This window comes from Mesocricetus auratus, unplaced genomic scaffold, assembly GCF_017639785.1.
Source record: "Mesocricetus auratus isolate SY011 unplaced genomic scaffold, BCM_Maur_2.0 Super-Scaffold_100026, whole genome shotgun sequence".
In the NCBI taxonomy this organism is placed as follows: Eukaryota; Metazoa; Chordata; class Mammalia; order Rodentia; family Cricetidae; genus Mesocricetus; species Mesocricetus auratus.
The window spans coordinates 14,213,655-14,225,734 of NW_024429207.1; positions in this window are offsets into that span (position 1 = coordinate 14,213,655).

Consider the following 12,080-nt stretch of genomic DNA (forward strand, 5'->3'; position numbering starts at 1 on the left):
CCTGAGCCAACTCTTCAGCTTGTACTTCACCATTCTTGATGAAAAAAAAAGCACACAAATGATGGTTGTCACTACAGTAAAGTTCATACCTTCCAACCTGAATTGGGTCTTAACAATGACTTAATGTTTTTCTCAGACTGATTTACTTTTAACAGTCTTCAGTGCACACAAAATGCTTATTGTCTTTTTCTTATCCCAAGTCACTTACCAATGGGAGATGCTGGCCTTTTGTTTTAATCATTTTAATGCTTTTTCTTTCCATATCTATGCAGCTTACTGGTTCTTAAAAAATCCCACTTTTGCCTCTTCTTCTCAAGATTCTTCTTGACCACAAGTGGGATTGATCACTTTCCCTTTCATCTCTTGCAAACAGCATCTTTTAAAAGCCTTTCTGTAGCAACATGATTGAGACAATTGTTTTCTACCTGTCTGTGCAGTTACAGAAGCTAAAAACTGTGTGCGGAACAAGTTATGTTTCATTCAGCTTTGCATCCACAGAATTGAAACATTGTGTTGCTTGGTGCACACAGAAAGCTGTAATAGACAGATGTCCCTTCTGCTAGTTGAGAAACCACATTCAATCCATTTAGTTTTGGTTTTGTGGGTTATTATTTAGAGTTGTGTCCTATTTATCATTCCATGCTTTGGATAGATTAGTTCTGGTTAGTCATGTTCCTATATTTGTAAATTCTGAGAGGGGATGGGACTCCATTCTCCTCGAGTTGGTAAAGCAATGTGATGTTATTCTTAAGCAGCTACTGGCTTTCTTTTTGAAGGCACTATAAGAAATATCTGGAATCAATAACAATATCTAAACCATGTGGGTAACTCCATTTTCTCCCAACAGGCACAAAACACCCTTTTCTCAAAGTGGTCAGAGGCCAAGTGGGGCCTGGAGTTCTGGAAATTTCCCTGAGCTCAGCCACTGTTCAGAAAGAAGAGGAGAAGGTGAATATCTGTGTTGTCTTACCACTTAGAAACAGCCATTCCTTTGCCCTTGAGAGCATTAAGAATGAGAGACACTAATTTGTACATACTTCCAACATTTTATAGATTAAAATAATTAAAAGCTACCATTTTCCTTCAAAACACCATACATTATGAACTAGAGTAATCGTATTAGACAATAGAGCTCTTGAACTTTTCTCCTGTGTAATAAAAATTTTGTACCCTTTTAGAAACACAAAAGACATTATTGAAAAGCAAAGACCAATTCTCTAGGGGAGAATAGCTGTTACAATGTAATAGAAATTGAGAGTGCAGCTTTGAGTCAAGGGGAATAAACAGAACAATGTAATAGAACATGATATAATAGACTAAGATAAAATGAACTATACCAAAGGAATTGGTGGGTGGTGTGGGAGGATGGCTCAATGAACAAAGTGTTTTTTATGCAAACATGAGGACGTATATTCGTATCTCTAGAACCCTTGGGAAAACACAAGGGTATTGACTTCGGCCATTCTGAGTGAAGTGAAATGAAATCTCAAAGAAATTTTAATTTGCATTTCCCTGATGGCTAAAGATGTTGCACATTTAAAGACTATTTTTCAGCTATTGTGTTTTATTTTTAAAGAGTTGTCTGCTTAGTTTTGCAACCCATTTTTAATTGGGTTATTAATTTCTTGATGTTTCTCTGTGTGGTTATTTTTTACTTCTTTATATATTTTATATACTAACCCTCTATCAGATGCATAACTAGTAAAGATCTCTTCCCATTCTGCAAACTACTGCTTTACCCAAATGATGGCATTCTTTGCCAGACAGAAGCTTTTAGATTTCATGAGGTCCCATGTATTAACTGTTGATCTTATTGGCTGTGCTAACAGTGGGTGTCCTGTTCAAAATAGTCTTTCCTATGCTAACAATTTCAAGCCTATTTCTCACTTTCTTCTCTGTAGGATTCAGTGTATCTGGCTTGTGTTGAATTCCTTAATCCATTTAGAATTGAGTTTTGTGCAGGTGATAAATCTCTTTTCATTCTTCTACATGCAGATATCCAGTTTGACCAGCAACATTTGCTGAAGATACTTCAGTGTGTATTTTTAGCTTATTTGTTGAAAATGAAGTGTCCACAGGTGTGTAGATTTATGTCTCAGTCTTTAATCCTATTCCACTGATCAAATATCTGTTTGTATTCCTGTATGGTAAAGCCTTTATTACTATGGTTTTGTTAGTTCAACTTGAAATCTGAGATGGTGCTATCCCCAGCAGCTTTTATTATTTGATATTGTTTTAGCTTTCATGGGATTTCTGTCTTTCCACGTGAAGTATGTGATTATTTTTTTAGTTTCTGTGAAGAATAGTGGAGGAATTTTGATGGGGATCACATTGTGTCTGTAGATTGCTCCTTGTAGGATGACCATTTTTACTATGTTCATCCTGCTGATCTGTGAGTGTAGGAGACATTTCCATTTTCTGATTCCTATATAACGCGTGATAACACATGCTGATGAGGATTCAAAGTAAGGATAATACTTATTCATTGCTGGTAGGACTCAGCTGGTACAGACACTAGGGAAAGCATCATGGATGTTCTGCATACCCTAAAAATCAGTCTATCACAATATTTAGCTATATTCTTGGGCATGTACCCAAAGGATCGAACATCTTACTGCAAAGATGCACACTCACCCGTGTTTATTCCCTCTGTAGTTATAATAGCCAGAAAATAGAAACAGCTTAGCTACTTATCAACTGATTACTGGATAATGAAAATGTGGCATATTTACACAATGAAATATTATTCAGTTGTTAAGAAAAATGAATTTATTAAACTTGCAGGGAAATTGATGGAAATATAAACAATCAACTAGACTGAAGTAACCCAGGCTTTAGTTTTAAGCCTTAGTTATCAGAGGTGAGGTAGCTTGTAAGGGGTCAATGGAGAGAATGGGATCTTCCAAGTAAGGGGAAATGGGCTATAATACTTAAAAAGTATCACCCAACCACAAACTGTGCATTCCTCGATAGATACACTGCTGCAATGGTGGCATCAATATTATTGAGCTAAACAACCACTTTCTGATCAAACTTTAGGCCCACTACCTGAGATGCCACCTGCACCTTTAACTGCTAAAGTGGCCAAGAACCTGAGCTTAGATAGGTCATTGACCTAGGGAAAAACCTAATATGACTATTCAGCTAAAGGAATGCAGAAACAAAATGACAACTAATGAACAACATATTGCTATACCCAAATAAAAGCATCACTCAACCTTCATCCCGGAGGATTCTTCTTCCAGGATATGGAAACTAACACATAGATTCACAACTAAATAATGCGCAGAGAATGAGTAGGAGGGAGATCAGGAGAGGGATAAAGAAACCATAGTTTAGTTTCAGTCGCATGTAGCTATGTATGATATAGTATGATTATAGTTGCTTATATATAGTTGGTCATAGAAGTGTGAGGTTCAACGAAGAGTCTCAGAAAGACTGAATAATTAATGTCATCCTTGGATTTAATACACAGCAGTGAATGCCACATAAGAAAAAATAAATCACTGTGTTAGTTTTCTGTTACTTGGTGACAGTTGGATGTTATAATGTTTTTCATGCTAAGTTGTTTGTCATTGGCTGGAAAGCATCTCTTTGCTTTGTTCTTCAGTGCTTTTATTGACTGGGATTACACAATGGGTTTCTTTACATGAATTCAAAGATATTGCTTCAAGAAAAGGAAATGTATTATATCTGTCCAATATGTCCGGGAAGAATTTAGTTGCAAGAGACTTTAACTTTCCCTTAACTATAACTTTTAGACATGGTAAAAATAGCAGTAAGTCCTTCAATTCAGCTCTATTGACTTTACACACACACACACAATACCAACTGTTACTTTGGTGCATGTTTTTTCTTCATTTTAATTTTTTTAGTGCTTTGGGTTTTTTCTGAAATAAAATCTTATAATTCCTAACTTTTCCTCTTCATATCTATTTATGGTGTTTCTTGACAGCACAAGGAGATTAGTGACAGCTTAGTAAAATAAGCATTTCACATGTAGCATTAGTTTTAGAAACACTGCTTGAAGTAAATGGTTGAAAAGCTTAAACTTTTAGAACTTTCAGGAGATAAAATGATTTTGTTTAAAAATCTGCAGAATAAGGCAGTGAGATGGCTCAGAGGGTGAATGTGCCGTGATCCCTGGAATATAATTTGTATGATGGAAAAGAGAACCAAATCCTCCAAACACACACACACACACACACACACACACACACACACACACACACACACACACAAGTGAGGGGGACAGAATAAATAAGTGGAATAAAAAGGAACTGGTAAAAATAGAAATACAACTTCTATTACCTTTATTGAAAAGAAATGCATATTCAGAAAGTACTTTGGCATATAGAATTCATGCTCCCAGAATGGTTCTATTTATCTTTAAAACAGAAGACCTATATGTACTTATTAGTAAGAGCCCATTTGTTGAGGTACTTCATGCTAGGTGCTCTGTCACCTTGGTTGATTAGCTGACTTATTGTGCTTATTTGTTGCTGATTCTTAGTTTCATTTTTCTGAACATAAAACAATCCATTGCTTTCTCCTTTTTTATTGAGCATGAAATTCTTATAACTCTCCACTGAATGGAACAGATACGTGAACCTTTTGTTTTCAAGTGCTATAAAATATCCTGGTTTCTCAGGCATGTAGAGTTTTAATAATTGCTTCTGTAATGTTGCCAAGAGCTTTCTCACAGCTCAGTAATATCACAAGCTCCTATATGCTCCTTCTTTTCATTCATAATAATCCCTCATTAAGATTATCTCCACACTGAAAGAAGAGAAAGGACACAATCTTATTTAATAGCAAGACACTTTAGCCATAAGTCAACAGTAACTGTAGACTTTATTGCTGGAAGACCTATATGGCATCTTTTCATGTGTTCACACTACCTCTCTTGAGACTTGGCTCCTAGCCTTCTCAAGCAAGTGCTCAAAATCGCCAAATCTATTTACATTTCCGCAAATGTATATAGTATTAGTGTTAATAATAGTAAATAGTATTAATAGTAAATACACGTTCTGCATCAGCAGCTGCCTGTATTTAATTTATTTCTGAAGATCATTTTCCTGTTATCATAACACTTAATGAGGAACTATTTTATGTGGAAAGCCCATGTTATTGACATTTTTTTAAGTCACATTGTTCTAAGTTAGATTACTTTGTCCTAAAGTACATGTTGAAGTCTTAACTATCTCCACTTGTCAAAGTGATTTTATGTGGAGATAGGTTACAAGTGTTGTTAGTTAAGATCAACTCATACTGGAGCCAGGTGGAGCTTTAATTCCCTAGGAATATTGTCTTTATATAAGGGTACAGGGAGGAAGAAGACACACAGATATTACGGTAGAAGTTGATAATGAGATGTCAGAAGCAACGATTGTAGGGATGCGAGCACAAAACAAGAAATACCCACGCTTACAGAGCAATACCAGAAACAATGAAGAAAGTATGGAAAGAATGCCCCCTAGAGTTCTCCAAAGGAACTAAGCTGCAGACACCTTGGTTTTTAATTTCTGGTTGCTAGAATTATGTAGTAACATATTTCTGTTGTCTCAAGACTCTTTGTTTATTGTACTTTGCTGTGGCAGCCTTTGGAGATAATATAGTCAACTTATTCTAATGCTAAGAAGGGTGGTATTTTAACATATACAGAAAAAATTAAAGAATTTGGAATTGGGTAGAGATAAGAATTTTGAAGTACATGATAGAAAAACCCTAGTCTGCTTTGGATAGTCCCTTGGTAGAAATATGGACATTACAGACATACTTGGTGAGGACCTAAAAGGAGTTAGAGTTGCCCCAGAAAAGTTTTCTGTCACTTTTTATGATACATATATTTAATGAAAAGAATTTTATTAAAACAGGAAGGGTGAAGACATTTCTAATGATGTCCCAAGCAGAAATTAGAAACACACTATACTGGAAAATGAAAGAAATATAGTCTGCGAGTTTAAGGAGCGGAGAACTGTGTTTACAGTGTTGAGTCAAGAAATAGAACTTCAAGCAACAAAATTGAATATTTAGCTAAAGTTGTTTCTTTAAAAAAATAATAAGTAATTGTAGAGAGAAGGTTTTTTCTTGTCTGCCGCTTTAGGTTTTTCCCCACCAGTCGCCTGGGCTCTGTAGCATTGTAGTCCCCAAATAACACACAAGACGCTGTATTAATTATGAAGCTGTTGGCCTTGCTTGTTTCTTACTGGCTAGCTCTGACTTAAGTATTTATCCCATAATTGCTAATCTAAGTATTTTCTCTTACCGGAGAAGTTTCCAGGCTTCTTATCCCTATGGTGGTTACATCTTGACTCCCTGTGTTTCTCCTACCCAGAGCCCTCCTGGACTCCTAGTCCCACCTATCTTGCTTCCCTATTGGCCAATAGTGTTTTCTTGACATACACACAGGACTTCCACATCAATTAATGTTTCAGTCTGCTTTCTCCTAGCTCTTTATAAAAATATGATGAGAGATAAAAGTTGTGAACTAAACTAGAAATTTATAAAATTTGATTATTTGGAAAATTTGAGTTGAGTTGTATTTTCATAGGCAAAGGTGCTGATAGTCAAAAATTGCTGAGGGATTAGTGTCGGGTGACTCTATCAGAAGTCAGAGTTAGTAATGATATGATCCAAGAAGTATCAATGGGATACTGCTATACCCAAAGGTATGGGCACCCTAGAAGTGCAGAATTTACAAGGGAGAAAGCCATAAGCTCAAGAACCAATTTTTCGAGAGTTTTGTGCTAGCAAGAAGATACATTGCCAGTCTAAACGGAAAGGGACAGAGAAGGGGAACATTGACAACATAGTGGCAGATCCATGGCTATAGATGCTGGGCAAAGTTCAAACCTAAGAGGTGGATAGCCAGTGCAGTGGATCAGGCTTAGAACTGAGAGACTAGGATCCTCTCTGTGATCCCAGAAGACAGAGCCTCCATTCCTGGTGAAATTTCTTGGGCCTTGGAGCCCCATGGAATTTGCTTTCCTGGGTTACACACTTGATGTACACCAGCAACCCTAATTTTTGCTCTGACTCTCCTCAGTGAGGGTTGCTTATCCCATACCTATCCCACATGTATATTTTGGAAGCAGATAGATGGGTTTCACAGATGAACAGGTAGATGGATGACAGTGGATGACACTCAGGATGTGAGCTAGCCCTCATCTACCCAACTTAAAAGATGAGATCCAATGGGGGCTTCTCAGCTGACTTTATCCAGATGAGATAGGGCATGTATAGAAATTTGAAGATGTTGGGATGTAATAAGTTTATTTTCTTTGGAGAGGGAATAGAGTTTTGGGAAGCCAGAGGATTAGTTTGTACCTGGCACTTAAAAAGATATATGGAAATATATGAAGGCAGCCATGTCTATGAGCCCAGTGCTTTCTCTTTCAGTGGTCTGTCTACCAAAGAATAGTTTTTATTCAAATCACATACGGGTCTTTGACAAAAATAGAAAATGTCATGATCTGTCTGTCACAGTGGGAAAATAGCGGAGGAGATATTTACAAGTATGAATTCAATGTTTCAGTTGTAAAGTCTGTAAGTGCTAGAAACTGGGGGAGTGATGTCCCTTAGTGATGAAGGCACCCGGTGAATCCCCACCTGATTCCAGTAGGGACCCTGAGATGGCAGAGAGACATGAAGGAGAACAGAGGTTCATCTGTAGGCATGTAACAAAAGCCACAATGTTGAATGAGATATGAAACAAAATATTTTGTTAAAGTCTTAAAGCTAACCCATGGTGGGAGAAATGAGATATCCACAATAAAGGTCACACTTGCCTCATTGTGGTTTCTTGTAATTTTGATAGGTAAACAGATAAATCTGCATGCCTGTTTCATTTGTTTTTACATTACAGAAAATAAAGTGTGTGTGTGTGTGTGTGTGTGTGTGTGTGTGTGTGTGTGTATTGAAATGGAACCCAGGAACTTTCGTAGAAGCAATTAAAGACATTCTTGGCTTTGATTCACTCCTTTGAAATATTTTAGTTTGAAATCAGACACTTGAGTACAGTATAAAAATAGTAAGCCAATTTCCTAACTGAAAATATAATTTAAAGGCTAAATATCCTCAATTTATATTTAGGATAAATCAGGATTAGCTTCATCTTGTAAGGTTTGAAAAATGCTTAGAAATTATGAAGATTTTTTTCATTTGATGTCATTAAATGATTTTTTAAAGGTAGGCAAAGTATTTTTATACCAGTCTGAGACTTAGTGTTAGAAAAGTATATTTGGTGCTAATATTTTTCTTCATGTTTATATTTGAAGGGAAACTAGAGCTTTGAAACAGCAGGCAACTTCTGAATTAATAACACTACTACCAAGGAAATCATGAAGTCATTTCAGGTTTGGATTGATCTGAAATAACTCCAAGGAGTTTGGAGTCTGGAATTGAAGGACCCTGACCCAAGGGGATTATAATGTTTGTGCATGCTATCTCCTTGAATTATGGAAAGTACAGTTTGAAGCAAAACTATGGGAAGCAAGATAAAACAACAACAACAACAACAAAAACTCTTTGGTGGTACAAGCTTCAAAATATTGCGTTGGAAATCTCTAAGAAAATTGGTGCATCTTGCTTTAGAAATTATAAGATATGATGTGTTTAATAGGCATGGAGACAGGTTCCTCCATAATTTCAGCCCCTGAGAGCCTATGTTAAACTGTGATGCTAAATAGGCATGCCATTTCACTGTCGAGGAAGGCAGGCAGCTCAGAGAGAATCCCTCCTGGCTATTTTGTAAGCCTAATACAATTTTCTCTGTTTTCTTGGCATTTGCTTTTGACACACCAACCAGTTTCCTGTCTTGTTTAGGATCCCCGTGGAGTCAATCTACAGGCAGAAGCAAGGGAAAGAGGAATTCAGTTGTTAGGCTCTGGCCAATAAAGATGACCTACATTCCTAACTTTGTGTTGTTAGGCCTATAAACCAAGGGCGGGTATGGGTAGGTCGTGTTGGACACTCAGAATTTGTCTACAAGAAAGGAATTTACAAGAGGCTTTGGGAATAGTTTCTTTCAATGAAAGAGTTCAGGAGGGAGGGAAGGAGAGAGAGAGAGAGAGAGAGAGAGAGAGAGAGAGAGAGAGAGAGAGAGAGAGAGAGAGAGAGAGAGAGAGAGAGAGAGAGAGAGAGAGAGAGAGAGAGAGAGAGAGAGAGAGAGAGAGAGAGAGAGAGAGAGAGAGAGAGAGAGAGAGAGAGAGAGAGAGAGAGAGAGAGAGAGAGAGAGAGAGAGAGAGAGAGAGAGAGCACGAGCATTTTAGAAATAAAGCTTAAATTCCCCCTGAGCATTTAGATTCTCAAGTTTGCAGGTAAACAAGGCAGCAGGAACATTTCCACAGTGTGAGAAGAGAGGCAAGCTGGGGCATATCGCCACTTATTGCAGCACTTGACATTAATTAAACCCATTTTAAGTAAAGAAGGCGTTAGGATATTTTTCTATTGCAGGCAATATTTACATTAATTATGCCAAATGCTGATTTTTTTAAAGCTAAGTCATCTGCACTGTTAATATAACTCGTTCCTTTTGGAGACTCACAGGAAACGTTCGCAGAGGATTCGCGCACAGCTTTTCTTTGTGCACGTAAAATTAAAATGCCCCACTGGAGAGGGCTTCTTTTCCACATCACGTACCGCTCCTGTTCTTTTTTTCCCCTGTGGAATCATTAGTGAGGGAGCTGCCTCTGCCCCAGCATTGCTGGGGATAAGAAGTGGTCTGTTCCCTTCTCACAGCTTGTGGCCTAGAATGCTTTTCTTGGGGATGAATCCCACCAAAGGCTTGTTCCTGCCTCCTATTGGTCTCCTGGATCTGTTGTTTTCCAAAGCTAGCAATTATGAGCGTAGTACATGAGATGATAATGAATGTCCTTCTCAGAATGCAAGCTTGCTCATGCTCTGTTTCCTACCCAAGCACAATTATCTCTTTCAGGTACTTGTTCCTTCTCTCCAGGGGTCCTTTGCACAGGGATCTAGAAGACTATTCCCTGCAGTCTTTTGTCTTCCCACAGTTACATGGGCCTTTAATTTTACATTTGTGGATGCTGTTATTTGATCAACTCTTCTTCTCATTAGAATATGAACTTCTGGGAAATGTATGTCTGTTTTGGTCCTGAGAATGTCTCAGTATCTCTCTCGGTGATCTCAGACAGCCAGATATAGGAAAATAAATCAACACGCGTTTGGAATAAATGGACTGGCAATCAATAAATAATGAGTGAACTATTTTATTCGCTTCTCACTAGTATTGTTCTCTTTCATTGGCCTATTGACAGTGGGTAGCCAGCCTAGCACATTAGGGGTGTCAGAACTTTGACTTTGACCTTGACAACTCCAGTGGTATCCTATCTGTCTTTTAGTCTTCATCTCAATACCTGAATCCAACAACTAAAACAGGAAAATCGTAGCTGAAAGAATTTTGTCCCAAGAGCAGAAGATACCAATGAGGAACATAGCTGGATAGATTTTGAACTGAAAGACAATAGTATAATAAGTGACAAAGGAAGCTACAGAGAGAAGGAAGCCTCATCTTAAAATCAGCTCCCAAGAATAATGCAGATTTTGGTGAAACATAAAGCACATAGAAACATTTATTTGGATTATAATTCAATGTAATATGAACTTGTATTTTAGCTGTTTGAAACAGAGTGCCCTATTTGATGATTATTTGGGAAGCAGCTTGTTACATTTTAGGCAACCATAGTTATTAAATTACCTCATATTGAAATCGCCTGGGAAAGAGAGCTTCTGGTGTTTAAAAAAAGTAAGATTTCATCCAATCCAAACAAAGGAGTGCCAGCAGATAATTTCAGGATAAGAACAAGTGTTTAAACTGGAGAATAACCATCTAAAACTTAATGTTAAAACTGTGTCAGTATTAAATAGCATAACTCATTATTTTATTGGTTATCTATCATGGTGTTGAACACTATTGACGATTGAGACGTGATAGGATAAGGAAAAGAGGAAAATCAACCTCTTTTTCTATGTTACTCTATCATTACAAGACCTCTTGCATAAGCCTCCTTTTATTTACCTATTTACTTATTTATCTATTTGCTTATCTACTTATTTTTTCCTTTTATTGAAAAAATAGATTCTCTTCTTGTTCAATATACCCTGATTAGTATCCCTCCCTCTATCCTCCCAGTTCCTCCCCACCTTCCCTCCTATTTGGATCACTCCCTTTCTGTCTCTCATTAGAAAAGAACAGGCTTCTATGAAATGACAGACTCTGGAGATTCCCCCAAGGAGGGCCTCACCCTCCCTGGGGAATGATATGGGGACTGGGGGGAGGCGAAGGGGCTGGTGGAGTGACAAGGGAGGAAGGTGTGGGAGAGGGAGCTGGGATTGACATGTGAAGCATTCATGCTTCTAATTTAAATAAAAACATACATTGAGGGGGAAAAAAGAAAAGAACAGGCTTCTAAGATATAACAAGAAAACATAACAAAATAAAATACAATAGGATAAAAACAAAACCATCACACTGAAGTTAGACAAGGCAAACCAACAGAAGGAAATGAGCCTAAGATGAGGTACAAGACTCGGAGATCAATTTATTCACACACTCAGGATTTTCATAAACTGAAAGTTTATGATATAAATGCAGAAGACCTGGTGCAGATGCATTTGGGTCTGTGCTAGCTACTTCAGTCTCTGTGAGCTCATAAGAACTTTGCTCAGCTGGTTTAGAGTGACTTGTTCTCCTGGCGTCCTCCATGCCTTCTGGCTCTTATACTCTTTCTGTCTCCTCTTTTTTTGAGGATCCCTGGGCTCTCAGAGGAGGGGTCTGATGAAGATACCTCACTTAGAGCTATATATTCCAAAGTTATCTCTCTCTCTCTCTCTCTCTCTCTCTCTCTCTCTCTCTCTCTCTCTCTCTCTCTCTCTCTCTCTCTTTCTGGTTGTAGGTCTCATCTGCTCCAGGAGGAAGCTTCTCTGATGATGGAAACCTGTTTCTTATCCCATCTTTCCTTCTACCATGAACATACATGTGTGTGCACCTCACACAAGTGTACACACAGTACATACCACACACACACACACACACACACACAAACTCAAACCCTACT